The sequence below is a fragment of the Sorghum bicolor genome, chromosome 1, assembly GCF_000003195.3.
Source record: "Sorghum bicolor cultivar BTx623 chromosome 1, Sorghum_bicolor_NCBIv3, whole genome shotgun sequence".
Taxonomy (NCBI): domain Eukaryota; kingdom Viridiplantae; phylum Streptophyta; class Magnoliopsida; order Poales; family Poaceae; genus Sorghum; species Sorghum bicolor.
The window spans coordinates 9785017-9801130 of NC_012870.2; positions in this window are offsets into that span (position 1 = coordinate 9785017).

The window sequence follows — 16114 nt, forward strand, 5'->3', positions numbered from 1 at the left end:
GGGAGGTCTGTAACGAGTCTTCACAGGGATGAAATGGGCCGATTTGGTTAATCGATCTATGATTACCCAAATCGAGTCATTCCCCTTCCTTGTGGTTGGTAAACCCGTGATAAAGTCCATACTGACCTCTTCCCATTTCCACTCCGGCACCGATAAAGGTTGCAACAGACCTGCAGGTTTCATATGGATGGCCTTAACCCTGCAACACGTGTCACAACGGGCCACATAAGCTGCTATTTCTTTCTTCATCTTAGTCCACCAAAAGTGGGGCCTTAGATCTTGATACATTTTGCTGCTGCCCGGATGAATAGAAAGCTTAGAAAGATGGGCTTCATCCATGATGCGATTCTTCAACTCCCGATCTTTCGGGACCACTAACCGCTGTTGAAACCATAGTACTCCCTTCTCATCAACCCGAAACTGAGTCTTTGGGTCATCTTTAATCTTCTCTTTGATGTGGAAAATACCCTTGTCTGTTTTCTGACCTTCAATGACTTGACTCTCGAGTGAACAACTGAGTTGTATATGGCATAAGACCTCAGGATGCATAAGATTGAACCCATCTTCAAACAACGGTTGAATCATTTGATAGTGCGGTTTGCGACTCAAAGCATCTGCGACCACATTGGCTTTACCTGGATGATAGTGAACTTCCAGGTCATAATCCTTGATTAGCTCTAACCACCGTCGCTGCCTCATATTCAGCTCGGACTGCGTGAAGATGTACTTCAAACTCTTGTGATCGGTGTAAATGTGACACTTATTCCCTAGCAGATAATGTCTCCAGATCTTCAAAGCATGCACCACAGCTGCTAACTCAAGGTCGTGCGTTGGATAGTTGACTTCATGCTTTCTTAGCTGTCGGGAAGCATAAGCTATCACCCTGCCATCTTGCATCAACACACACCCCAGGCCACTCTTTGATGCGTCACAAAACACATCAAAAGGCTTCTCTATATTAGGTTGTGCCAGAACGGGAGCAGTGGTTAGCAACCTTCGCAAGGTGCGGAAGGCTAACTCACACCCTTCCGTCCAGACGAACTTATGATCCTTTTGTAGCAAACTTGTCATTGGCTTAGCAATCTTGGAGAAGTCAGGTATGAAACGACGATAATACCCGGCCAGACCAAGAAAACTTCTAACTTCCGAGACAGAAGTTGGTGCCTTCCAATCCATGACTTCCTGCACTTTTGATGGATCCACGGCAATTCCTTCTTCAGACAAAATGTGCCCTAGGAACGGAACTTTCTTCAACCAGAACTCACACTTGCTGAATTTGGCATATAACTGATGCTCTCGTAATCGGGTCAGCACGATTCTCAGATGTTCGGCGTGATCTTGCTCATTCTCTGAATACACCAAGATATCATCGATAAACACCACAACAAACTTATCCAATTCTGGCATAAAGACTGAATTCATCAGATACATAAAGTATGCAGGAGCATTTGTCAACCCAAAGGACATGACAAGATACTCGTACAACCCATATCTGGTGGAAAAAGCAGTCTTCGGGATATCTTGCGGACGAATCTTGATTTGGTGATACCCGGATCTCAAATCTATCTTGGAAAACACTCTGGCCTTGGATAACTGATCAAACAGGATATCAATCCTTGGCAAGGGATACTTATTCTTGATTGTCACTGCATTGAGTGGACGATAGTCCACGCACATGCGCAACGACTGATCCTTCTTTTTCACAAACAACGCTGGACAACCCCATTCCGACGAGCTGGGCCGGATGAACCCTTTTTCCAATAATTCCTTCAGTTGTTTCTTCAATTCTGCGAGTTCATTTGGGGGCATCCGATACGGCCTTCTAGATATTGGTGCTGTACCTGGTATCAACTCGATCGCAAACTCTACCTCCCTATCTGGGGGAAGTCCTGGTAATTCCTCAGGAAACACATCCGGGAACTCACATACCACGGGTATGTGTTCTAAGGGAACTGCCTGTACTGCACACGAAAGACTGGCGAAGTCCAACCGCCGGGGTAACTTGATCTGAAACACACCCTTCCCTTGCGGCTCTCTGAGGGAAAGAGTTCTGTTTCCAACATCTATAACCGTGCCCCAGTCAGTCATCTTGTTCATACCAATGATGACGTCCAAAACCAGTCCTGGCATGACCACAAGGTTTACACGAAACCTCCGGCCACTGATATCCAAAGTAACCCCTGTTACCGTCTTATTAGTCAACACATCGGCCCCGGCTGAGCTGATGCGATAGCCATAACCTAACTCAGTAACTGGCTGATCATGCTTTTGTGCAAATGCTTGACTCATGAAAGAATGCGATGATCCAGAATCAAACAAAACAACTGCAAGATGTTGGTTGACAGGAAACATACCAGCTGTTACCGGTTCTCCTTCCGGAATTTCCTCAATCGAGGTATGATGCACGCGAGCTGGATATGTTGGCTGCTGCCTCTTGGGGTAGGGACATTCCTTAGCAAAGTGCCCCATCTTGTGGCAGTTATAGCACGGACCCTTGGGCGCGTTATTGACGGCAGGTGCTGCAGCTTGAATGGCCTTTGGCTTGGCAGGAGCTATCGCCACCTTGTACGGCTTCTGCTGTGTTGGATGCCCGGTGTTCCTTCTCTGCGGTGGTCGGAACCTAGCACCCGGGGCAGGAGGACGATACTGCGGTCGCCCTGCCACTGGTGCCCTGAACTGGGATGATCCTGCTTCAAAAGCCCTTTTGCGTGACTTGGACGCACTGTAGTTGTTGTTATTGTTCTCTTGGGTCAGACAGTCACTGATATAGGCATTGAAAGTAGCCCTGGCCCCTGTACCCATGGTCTTCAGCATCTTTGGATTTAAGCCTCTCTGGAAACTAGCAATCTTCTTGGCCTCTGTGTTTACAAACTCAGGGGCATATCGAGCGAGATTATTGAAGGCATGTAGATACTCTTTTACAGATTTCGTCCCTTGGGACAGCCTCATGAACTCCCCAACCTTCATTTCAACCATACCAGGAGGAATGTAATTTCCCCGGAAAGCGGTGGTGAAGCGGTTCCAGGTGATTGGTGTCCCCTCTGGGTAGGTGGTACGGTGATGGGACCACCAAATCCCAGCGGGTCCTTGCAACTGATGTGCCGCATACTCAGCCTTGAGTTCTTCTGTCATTCGGAGAAGACGAAACTTCTGCTCCATGGTGTTGATCCACTCATCCGCTTCGAGCGGTTCCAAGGCCTCCTTAAAGATTGGTGGCTTGGTGTCCAGGAAGTCCTTGAACGAGCTGTACTGGTTGACCTCTCGACCGCCCTGATTATCTCCACGACGGGTGTTGTCAGCTATGTTGCGCAAAGCTTCTTCCATATTGCGCTGCATCTGTTCCATGTTGCGTTGGCTTCCCAGAAACTGCGCGAAAAACACATCCGCAGTGTACGGGGGAGGTGGTGGTGGTGTTGGTGCTTGATCCTCATTCCGTTGAGCCCCATTTCCAGATGCACTTGCTCCAAGACCTGGATGGCCGTTACCCCCGCCACGTGTTTGTACCATCTGCATATGCCAATGATAAGCAATCGTTAGGAGTTGCCATCAACCGGTAGGAAATGTGTAAAATCGTGCCATACTGAATTTACTGAGGGAATAAATTCACACAATAAACAAAGGCACAACAACTCATTATCCACGCACAACATCACTAACAGATTACTTATCATTCACGCAACAAGGTTCGCGTACATCCAACTTGCCAGCATACATACACTGGACTTTCCGTACCAACTCATAAAGTCTTACACAGCCCAGATCCAAAAGTACATGACATGCCACGCAACATACATCACAAAAGAGAGAAGACTAGCTCTAGGGCCCTAGCATCTACTCGCTGTGGTCACTGTCCATGCCAGAGCCATCCTCATCCTCGTCACCGCTAGCAGCTGCTCCTATCTCGGGATCCGCGTCCATCTCGTCCTCAGAGTCTAGCTCCGCTGCCCCAGGAAGGTGGTGAGGGTGGAGCTGGTTATGCAGCTGGTGGATCTCCTCATGCAAGTTCTCATTGTACTCCTCGGCATTAGCTAGCTGCTGCTCTAGCTCTAGCTGTCGGGCCCTCAAAGTGTCCTCCTCGTGCCAGGCTTCATTCCTCTGTCCAAGCACATGGACTAGCATGCGCTCGCAGTTCCTGTGAGCAGTAGTCACCCTGTCCTTCTGCTCCCGTACTGCGAGCAGGTCCTGACTCAGCTCACTGCTCTGCTGGACGGCCTGGTCTCTCTCTCTGGTCACACGAGCCAACTCTGCCTGTAGCCTCTCAACCTCAGAGTCAAACTCACGCTGCAACTGACGCTTCTCATCCTGGACGGTGAGAAGAGACCCGGACAAGCGACCCAAACAACGCTCTAGGCCTCCATAGGTCTTCATCAACGCGTACATGGCACTCATAGCTGCACTGTCACTGTGCTGGTCCTCATCCGCACTCCTCTCTAGAGCATTCACCTCGGACTGATCCCACACCGAAGTGTAAGGGTCACCCCGGGGAAACACCCCAGCGAAGGCGTGGGCCAGCTCCTGTGGAAACCTCTCCATGAGGTCCCTCAGAACTGCAAAAGCTGCCCTGCTGGCACCGTGGAAAGGCGTGACACCTCGGGACTCGTACACCCAGCCGCCCCAAGCAGGGTCTCCTCCGCTGGTAGGGACAACTGCCTCGATCCCCACCAGGGTCTCGTCACCAAGCGGCTCCTTGTCCCAGTAGTAGCGAGGCTCCCTTCCTTCGGGATACCCCATCGAACTGAGCACCCTCCAAAGCAAAGTGGGCATCCCAAACTCCTCTAGGAACTTGCTCTTATGCCGCGAGCTCCTAGCTGCCAACGGATGGCGAGGGGCCCGCCCACCAGTGGACTTGCGAGCCGTGAGCCTAGTGCGTGCCATCTGCTGCAAATGGAATACCGTGGGTAAGAGCGAGGATTACCTTTAGTTATTTTGTTTAGAATTGAGACAGATTAAATTAAGGGGGAAAGTAAGCAATGATATGAAATGCACATGATGCATGTACGAACTTACGATCTCACAAACTTAGAAAACAAAGGTTAACACTAAGCGGTATATGCGGTGGCACACAACGTTCTCTCATAACGTAACTAGCGTTCTAAGCGAGAACGTGGTTAGAGTACCTGCAGAAAACTCATTTCAGCCCACCCACAATGTGATCGTGCAGAACAAAATTTAAAACTATGCACTTCACATACACAGACACCCGTCCAGGCATGTGACGTGTCACTATCCACATCATCGCCCTAATGACGGCATCGTCTCTCAGGACGGAATTCCCAGCATGCGGTACTGTTCCCAAGACACACCAACATGTGTGCATGACACAGCACCTGACAACACTTCCCTAGACCGGCAGTGTATCCGATCATGCTCTCACAACTCCCACTTACCATGGCGTAGAGGAAGAATTGATCCATACATTACCACTCAAATGAATGGCACTCATACTATTGCACGCCGTATGAGCGACGAAATGAAAATATGATGCATTAACCCCCGAGTCAGTACTTAGCTAGCCACCTTAGAGTCCTTAACTGGGCATAAAGGATATGACCATGGCACACTAGATAGTTTTTCCAAAACTCAGTTTAACACCTTGATCTTTATAAATTACTAAAATTTTTCATTAAACCGTTCTAGGCTTTTGTTTAGAAGGTACTTATGAACAGTAACTCGCTAAACTTTGCTCCGATGCCAGCTGTAACAGAACCGACCAAATTATAAGAGATTAAGCCTGATAGTGACCATTTGCGTAGTCGAACTATCACGCTTAAGCCCATATAATCCCGGTAGTCCGTGAAATCTCGAAGGATTTCAAACCACACTTCACATAACAGCCAAGATCGTAATAAGTTTAGCGGTCGCCATCCACAAGTACATCCAGATTACAACATTCATAAAATACATCGGAGTGCTTAAAGTTATTACAAACCAAGTTCTTCAAGTAGCGGAAGCTTCATAATTCGAAAATACAACACACACGATAAGTCTGGTACAGTGCCATAGTTCGGTCATTCCCACAAAAGCAAAGGAAGAGACGGAGTGACCATCGCCCTTGGTCTAGTCATCACCCATAGCTGGGTACAGACAGAGGATGCAATAACCATAATACATTTGACCATCTGCAAAACAACATGGGAATAGAACCCTGAGTACAAGAAGGTACTCAGCTAGACTTACCCGTCATAACTTAAAATAAAGACTCATCAAGGATCATGAAGGCTATATAGTGGGGTAGCTGACGACATCTTTGCAAAACCGCAGTATTTCACTAACGTAACTTACCTAAGTCTTTCTTCTTTTAATTAGCTCAAGTTGACAGTATGATTACCTATTATCTAGGTTTGCTCTTGTGCTATTACAAACAAGTGTGAGACTATGATAGAACCTCATCATAGCACTTCTTAAACCATTCATCATTATAACCCAAGTGTTCCATAGTCCTTACTACGAGGACAGGGCTCATGTCAAGTGCTCACTATCCAGGAGCGATGGCGATTCGAATCGATTTCTGACCAGCTGGCGAGTTTATTCCCCACACAAACCACACTCACTGATCAAGTGAGCTACAGGTCACCGTGTTGCACTATCCAGGACCAATTCGCGGGTTCGACAGGCACCGCCCGTACCCGAGGACCGTTCCGGCGACCGAGGTATCCAAGGTATACCAAGGTTGCGCGCCGCGCCCTCGTCGTTCTCCTCAACCATCACCAATACAGCGCGTACATCGGGCCGATTCCCGGCCCGGATAGTGCTCAGGCTTCGCGGTCGGAACGACTTATCCTTCCAGCTAAATGTGGGGCATGCGTTCAACATGACAAGAGGGCCGTCAACGATCGGTCCTTAATCGACACAGGCAGGGGCACTATGGGCAACCCACCATAAGACCCTGCCCAGTCTCCAATTACATTCCACACTCGGTTATTTCTTTCCCCAAGCAACTATTGCTTAAACAAACGGGTATCCACCTATATCTCGCAGGTGACAGGGAATCACCCGACTTCTACCGGACTAAGCAGGCTAAGCATAGACTCCGCGCCTATCTACATAGGACAAGGTGGATAAACGAGTAGGGATAACAAGGAATACATATGCAACAACGGTATCAAGCAACTCCTATTACTTATATGCAATATAGTAGAACAAGTGTAATATACTTAGTAGGTTAGCGAGACTAGGGAGACTTAGAATGCTCCGGGGCTTGCCTTTCTCAAACGTGCTGGGTCGGTGATCCGGGCACTCTTGCAGTTCCTCTCCGGGCTCTTGTACTTCCGGAGGTTCCTGCTCCTGAAGCTCCTCGGGTTCCTCGGGTCTCACTTCGTTCTCCTGCGAGCCTGTATGATGCATATATGCTCATGAGTGGAGTGCGAGATGCCCGAGTGGATGCTTATATGAGAGAGTACCAAAAGAGTCATGTTATGATGCATAGGTAATGCACTTGATCATGCTCATTACAAGGTAGTCAACATCATCCCAGAATAAACAATTGAATCAAACATCTATTATATTCTCTTCTATAATTATTTTTCAAATGACATCAGCAACCTACATGGTGCTTCAAAGATACACCAAACCTAACTCATTCCATTCCACCTATATATACAACCATTTATAGTTTTCTTTATTCATTCCTAAGCCCATTAAAAATCACATGCAACTCTGTTCATCAATAAATTCCAGAAAAATTACAGGAGACTACTAGCTAATCATAAAGTCTACTGTAAATTTTTCACAATTTTAGAAGCAAGTATCATATTTTTATCATATTTAAAACACATGAAATGAAGCACATAAAATCATACTTTGCTCAAGAGTGTCATGCTCATGATGCTTATGCTTGATGGAATGCTTATGCATGGCTTTGTTGAGGCTAAGTGCATGCTTGACACCTAGGGTGTTACATCCCCAATCCATTATCCATCTCATTATCCAGTTATCGGCACCGCGTGCCTTATCCACTCACATCCAATCCTCCACAATGCATCACATCACAGATATAATGCGTAGTAGAAGCAGTAGCAAGTAGTATGCAAGCATCTAACCTAACAGCGGGTGTGCGAGGGTCATAGGTTACAACATGGCAATGGCTCACAAGCATTTCTACCATGCAACCTATCTCAGTTCATTTGCATAAAAGTAAGGCACTAGCATCTACATTATTGCATGTCTAATAGGATTCTATGAGGTTGGGTGGGACGTGGCACCTATTGAATGTCATTTCCAAGATCCTCCGTGCACTTGTAGTTGTTCTCATCCAAAGTCCTTCCATTTGCATGTCTTTCCTCCACTGGGTCCCAAACCGATCAACGTTAATCGAAGCAACTACCTCGTAAACGTCAAGCAAGGCGAAACAATCAGACCACTAGACCTAGAGAGACTACGAAGAAGGTGACAGAACACTGAAGAATAACTACACCAAAAGAGCACCGAAGGAAAAACTGTTTAGCCCTCTCGGCGGATATCCAATCCCTGGGCTAAAAGAAATGGAAATAGTTGTTCACTAAGTACAAGTCAGAGTCTTAGCCTAGCCGGTACTTCCCGGGTCAATCGAGTCGATCTGTACAGCTTTAGTAACAATGGCGTAGACTCTAACTTATTCTAAGTAAACACCATGGTATACAGACCTTCGATCCAAGCGTCACAGAGACTGACGTGAACCAAACGGTTGTAAGCACAAGAGATTCCGATCTCTCTCAACCCGTACGCCATTATGATTGACGAGAGTCCAGAGAGGGTGGAACGCGAGAGAAAGAGTCGAGGAGTGGTCCACTCCTAATCCAGTCGCCATGGTAAGAGACGAGGAATTAGAAAGAGTGACGCACAAAGAACACGAGTGCTCAAGCTACTTGTAGGGTACCACGACCTAGGTACACTGAATGCACTAAGACATCACCAGGGTTCTTAGCGGTGCGGTTGTCACCACGAGAACCAAGGAAATGCTATGGTCGAATAGGTACAAGCATACAAGAGTTTAAAGACAAAGAACCAAAAAGGCGGGAAAAGACACGGGCTTCACTTCCCATTGATCCACTTGCCATAGCGACGGCGGGAATCACGGAATTGGAAACAAAACATTAAACAAGCAAAAAGGGCTCAATCCACGTCTTACTGGATCGACGGGAATTGGGAACAAGAGAGAAGAAGAATGGAGTCCACGTTCTTTCGACCAACTCATCATGGAACGAACGACGGTTGGACAAAAGAGGTACGACCCCATGATCCGAACCCATTCGTAGGGCACCACGACTGTGCATCTAAATCAGCACAAGGCTATTCCTAAGGCTCGTAGCGATGCGGTTGTCACCGCTAGGTCCGAGGGAATGCTATAGTCGAAGTGGTGCAAGCATACGAGGTGGTTAGGATAAACACGCGAGAAATGGGGTAAAGCCCGATGGTCATGGCAAGGTGGACTTGCGACCATGAGCTTCACCCAACGAGTTGGCTTCCGATTGTTTTACAAGGGTTGCTCCTAATCTGTATCCCACTAGACTAGATCACAGAGAACTCGAAGGTGCGGGTAAGAACCGCGTCGTTATGAATATCGAGTCCGCAAGGATCAAACCCTAGGGACGAGGATAGGAGCTAACAAGCATAGCGTGACGAAGTCAACTAAACATGGGGAAACGAGTTACGCTCGGCATTGTGATCACGGCGGGACGAACCCACGATCGAAATGATCAAACGCACTACCATTTCCCGACCGGCTCGAAGGCACGGTCCAAAACGACAAGAACCACACAACCCGCAAGAACCACAACTTGACAAATGACTAAACAACAACACCAACACGACGATATCTCTGAGTAGCACATTCCCATAGCACGAGAGATAGATAGAGATAGATAAATAAATAAATAGACCGGCGCGAAGGCACGGCACAGGCATAAAATAGATAGATCATGGATCTACAAGTATGCACAAGGATAGATGATAACAAGGTAAAAGTTTTTGTCGACAGAGATTCAAAAGGTTCGACCTTGCAGTTGACGGGCTTCGGGTCACGATCGTGGCGGTTCGGTGAGTGCAGCTGTTGTACTTCGGATGCAGCGAGGTGGTGGTTATGCTTGGTTGCGCGGCTTCGTCATTGGCCGGTGCTCGGCAAGATGAAGCAGAGGCGAATAGCGGTGCTGCGAGGTTCCGCTCAAGGTGGCTCTAGCGTTGCGGCTCCCGTGGGAAGGTGCAGCATGCCCGTGGCCTCCCTACGACAGTGGTAGAACACGGCACGAAGGCCGACTGTTAGCCGAGAACCACGGTATGGTCTTCAGAACGGAATGAAAGGTATGGCCTTGGCTTGAGAGCTCACCGGCAGAGCAATGGAGCTATAGCGAGACACTAGGTGCTGCTGCTGTTGTCCTTGGGCGCGGTGCAGGGGCTCGGCTTGCAGCGTCGATGGAGACCGGGCGCGGGCTCGAGGGCTCGAAGGCGAGGCCGGGGCCGTGGACGCCGAACGGGGTCGCGGAGCTTGGGCTCCGCAGCGATGTCACGGGGTGGCGCGGTCGGCGACGTCACGGAGCTTGGAGCCGAGGCACGACGCGGGGGCGATGGGCACGAGCACGGCGTCGGGGTCGCGGTGCGGCTCGGCGGTGGATGCCAGGGACGGGGCTCGGCGTGGCCGGCGTCGGGGTCGCAACCTCGGCGCGACATGGTGAGCTCCGTCGGGGCAGTGCAGGTGCGCGGGGCGACGGGGCGCAGCACGGCGTCGTGGCAGAGCTTCGGGGCGAGGACGACGCGGAGGGGCGATGTGCTCGCGGCTTGGGGGAGCTAGGCGGCAGCGGCTTGGGAAGAGAGGTGGAGAAGGGGACGGCGGCGCTGTGGGGAAGGGAGCAGAGCGGCGGCGGTTGGCGTTGAGTTCTTATACGAGCCGCGGCTTAGGGTTCTAGCAGGGCCAGCCATCTCCGACGTCCGTGCCACAGGCAGGACACGCGGCGTCGATCCGGGCACGCACGCCGAGGGAGAGGGCAGGCGCGCGTGGGTCTCCTCCTTGGGGCGACGGCGGCGCTGCTCTGGGCAGGAGTCGCCCCCTAGGGTTGGTGCTGAGGCGCTGGCTGGGCCAGGCAGGCCGCGGCTTGGGCCAGAGAGAGAGCTGGGCCACGGGGGGGGGGGGGTGCTGGGGGATAGGGGTTGGGCTGGTGGCGCTAGCAGGCCAGAAGGAAAGGGAGTGGGCCGCGTGCAGGGGGCAGAGGGGAAGGGAACCCAGGCTGGGCCGAGGGAAGGAGGAAGAGGAGGTCAGGGGAAGGGGAAAGAATTGGCCCATGAAAGGAGATGGATTTTCCATTTACGAAATTGACACAAGGGCTTGAGAGAAAATTAAAAAGGGAAAAAGAGGGGCATCCGAGAGAGAACTCAAAGAGAGATTGAGATCAGTTGCCATGAACTTAAGATAGATTTTGCGGAGGAGATTTAGGATAAGGTCAAAGAGGGAAAGGGTTTGAGAAGGGAATTTTGGGAATTGCTCAAAAGGATCCAAAGGAGTTTGAGACGTACTCCAATGAAAAAGTCGAGAAGGGATTCGCTTCGCCTTTGAGATAGGCTCAACAAAGATTCAAAAAGATTTTGCTACGAATTTGTGCACTCTAAAAGGAACTTAAAACCCTAAACAAGACCCGACTCAAGACGACTCACGAACAAAGGCACTCGCCTACAAACAATTCTATATGTATGCCACCATTTATTAGCGGGTTAGGATCGAGTTAGACCTAAAAACTATATGTTTCACACGATTACAGGAAAAATTTTAAAAATCTCGTATTTTTGGTTTACGTAAAAATCTGGGATGTTACAATCATTACACATGTTTATTTGAGCAAATGGCTTATAAAGAGCGTCCGCAATGGTGTTCAAATCACTATAGCTATTTGATTTCTAGGAAGAATGTTATTGGTTTTCAATGATAATTTACAAATAGCTAGCTTAGGAAGTCGCTAGCCATTAGAAAGTCGCTAGCTATTGCGGAGAGTATTGTGAGAGAGTTATTTCTAGAAGATCATGCTAGATTAGCTATTTATGAGTCGCTAGCTATTAGGAAGTCGCTAGCTATTTGATCTCTCTGCTCGATAGCTAATGAGAGTGCTATTTTTTTATTATTTTTATATATCATCTCGCTAACTATTTATAAAGTGTTATTGAGAGCCAATAAAATTTCTCATAGCTAGCTATTTGATAACCATTACGGATGACTTAAACTGGCATATACGATATGACGGGTGGTGTGGTAAAACACTACCTTTTAAATGCTAAAATTTAAGGGCATCGTGCATGGTGATAAAAAATAGCCTACATTCAATTCTTGTTTTCTAAAAGTTGTAGTTTCCTGTGATATTACAATAGTTAATTTCTTGCGAAATGGTCATCAAGCAAATTCTACCTAGCTACAATCTTAAGTCGTCAATCAATCATACGATTGCCTATCTTGGGGCTTATTTGGTTGGAGAAAGTTTTTTTTGCCCTAGGTCGACAAATATGGAGAAGTTATGTATAGTTGATGTACGAGCTCTAAAATGTCAAAGACAGAAAAACATAATTATTTGTGCTATTTTTATCATCAATATATTAAGACACCGTGATTCGTTGTGCAACAAATATTTCACTTAGCCTTTTACCCATATATTCGAAATTGTAAGTCATTAGCATTTTACTAAGTCAAACTTATATAATTTTGATCAGATTCATAGAAACATTATATCAACACCTACAATACCAAACAAATGCAATATCAAAATATATTCTATAGGAAGCGATATCTAATGTAAAAAAGTTAAAAAGCCTTACGATTTGGAAAGAGGGAGTATCACTTTATTCAAATTTTAAAAACATAATTTTATAAAGTGCATAAGTTATGTTAGAGACTATAAAAAATATGCATATAATCAAAGACCCAAAAAAAAGAGGTCGGAACTTATGGCCGAGGGCAGAGGTAGTCAGCTAATCTCAATAAAATTTCAGATTTTCAGTGAAAAATAGCTATTTATAGCAGCTAGCGACTGGTGATCCTTTTGGCCTACCTTCCCTCTCCTTAGAGCATCTCCAGCAGACAGACTATCTATCGTTAATTTAGGTAGTGAAGATAAGAAAACAACTTCGGCAGACTACCTACTTGACCCAACAAATTTGTTGGCTACCTAAATTCTCTCTTCCACTACTTATTCCTGTTGGGCCAAGGAGACTACCTAAATCTTCTCTCTCCTACCCACGCGTGTGTTTATTCTGTATCAATCGGTCTTCATCCTACCCTCCGCTACGGCTCTCCAACGGCCCTCCTCCACCGCGGCTCTCAACGGCGGCTGCCCTCTCTAACGGCGGCGGCTCCCCGGTGTGGGGCGCGGCTCCAATGGCGGTGGCCTCCCCATCAACCAACTCGGGCAGCAGACCTACGCGGCGGCGTGGCTCCCCGCAGTGGGCACGTGAAAGGTCCAAATGGCTAGAGAGGGGTGAATAGCCTATTTAAATTTTCTACAAACTTCAACTAGATAAGTCGATTAGTAAAACAAAAGCCGAAGCTATTTTAGCACTAGCACAACTAAGCTATGCAAGCCACCTACACAAGTCTAGTAAGAAAGCTAAACACTAGTTACAACAAGAAAACACAACTAGAAGCTTGCTACACTCCTAAACAAGAAAGCTAAACTAAACAAGCTACACAACTAGCAAGGTATGCACATAAGTAAAGGAGAGGGGAGTGATTGTTATACCGATGTTGTAGAGTAGAGATATATCCAACCAATCACTCACAATCACAAGAAAATCCTCGGCAAGAGATGACACAAGTTTTTTTACCGAGGTTCACTTGCTTTCCGGCAAGTCCTCGTTGTGGCGATACACCCACTTGATGGATCACGAGCTAATTGTCAATCCAAAGCCAAACCCTCAGCGGGTGCCGCATATCCACTCACAAGATGGGGATCCTCCAAGCCACGAGCAATCCACTAGAGTAGCCAATTGTGATCTCCCGCGGGGAAGGCTCAAGAACCCCTCACAAATCACTTGGTGAGGCTCGAAACAATCTCCAATCATGAGCTCAACACCACCGCTACTCCAAGCCATCTAGGACGTCGAGAAACACCCAAGAGTAACAAGAAATCCGCAGCGAACTCAAGAATCAAGTGCCACTAAATGCAACTCTCAAAGCAATGCACTTGGATCTCACTCAATCTCACTAGGATGAGCAATCAAGCAAGGAGATGAGTGGAAGGAGTGTTCTCTAGCTCAATGTATGTCTCAAGTAATCAAATGTGTAAGAGATAACCTCCCAAAGCTGGCCACCTTCTATTTAAAAGCCCCCTCAAAGAACTAGCAGTTGGCCACTTTCACTGGGCTGAAATCGGAGGCACCGGACGCTACTAAGTGATCACCGGACGCTCGACCCACAACGTCCGGTGCTCAGGGGTTGGCCACGTGTCCTCCTTAAAACTCGCGTGTCAGTCTCTAACGGCTACCTACAACACACCGGACGCTCTGCAGGTCCACACCGGACGCGTCCGGTGCACACCGGACTTAAGCGCAGAGAGCTTTGCAAACTTGCCGAGTCACCGGACGTGAGCCGCCGGACGCATCCTGAGCGTCCGGTGCTCACCGGACTTAAACACAGAGAGGGTTGCAAAACGTCCTCACACCGGACGCTCTCAGAGCGCGTCCGGTGCTCCACCCTAGCAGGGTCAAGCACACCAGACTCTGAGGCCAGCGTGCGGTGCCTCCGCACTCAGCGTCCGGTGAGTGTTTCTCAGTGAGAAGACACTCCCGTGACTTCTCCAAATTTTCCACCGGCGCTATAGAAAATATTCACTTAATTTTCTCAAAAGCGCCGAATCCCGCCTCACAAGCTCGGCGGGAGGGAGAGAGAAACCCACACCCCTCTCGACCCTAGGAACTCCACCTCCTTTGTAAATGTGCTAACACCACCAAGTGTCCACCACCAAAGTGCATGTGTGTTAGCTTTTCACAAATATTTTCACCAAAGGAGTTAAGTTAGCACTCCACTAGATCCTAATGCATATGCTCAAGATATGAACCTAGTAGCACTTGATTCGAGAGATGACCATGATTTTCCCTCTTGATAGTCGGCTATCTATCCTAAACCCGGTCAATCACTTCTCTACTCATCTTAGACTGGCAAAAGTAAAACCCTATGTTTATACATTTGCCTTGATAACTTTGCTCCTCGTCTATCACCATGATCTTCACTTCATGCTTTATTCCTTTGTGATCATGTGGCCACCTTTCCATGCCACCATGCACCTTCATCACATGTTTTGCTATGCCTAACTCAAATCACTTAAACACAAGACATTAGCAACTTGGTGTCATTAATTACCAAAACCAAACTTGGGCTTTCAGCACGGCTCCTCGCCGTGGGCGTGGCTCCCGATACGGGTACACCTCCGGCGTGGCCGCGGCTCCCCACAACGGTGCCCTCCACAACGGTTGCAGGGCAGGCCTCCCCGAGCGTGGACTGCCCGCGGCGCTCAGCGGCCTCCTGGCGCACGGCCTGTGGCAAGAGCAGCGAAGAGGATGACATGTGGGACCTACCTGTCATTCTCTATTGGGATATGTTTTGGATAGCTAGATTTAGGTAGTACTGCTGAAGTTGGAAGGAAAATATAGGTGGTAGAGAAATAGGTGACTACCTAAATAGACATTTAGGTAGTCTGATTTAGGTAGTACTACTGGAGATGCTCAGCATCTCCAACAGTTTGGCACATTGGTTTTGCATTTTTGTTTTTTGCCAAAATTCACGAAATGATCTCTCCAACAGTTTTGCATATTAGTTTTGTATTTTTGGGGACTTTGCAATTCGCAGGGGAGAGTTGCCATTTATGCGAGTTCGGTTAGACTTGGAAAACGCTCGTTCCCGTGACTCCCCCGCGCTAACGATTCCTTCTTGCGTCAACTCGATCCCACGAAAGCCGTGCAGGGGATAGCGCGGCTGCGTGAACTCTATCCCGCGGAAGCCCTGCAGTGGATAGTAGCGCCGCCACGTCAACTCGATTTGTGCTCCATACGATCAAATGTAATCAATAGGTGTCTCGGGTGAGCCGTCCAACAGGATCCTTTCCTCGGTGATGCGAACTCCCCTCTGCTTTGCGGTGAAGTCAGCATTTACCAGATTGACAAAAACACTGGA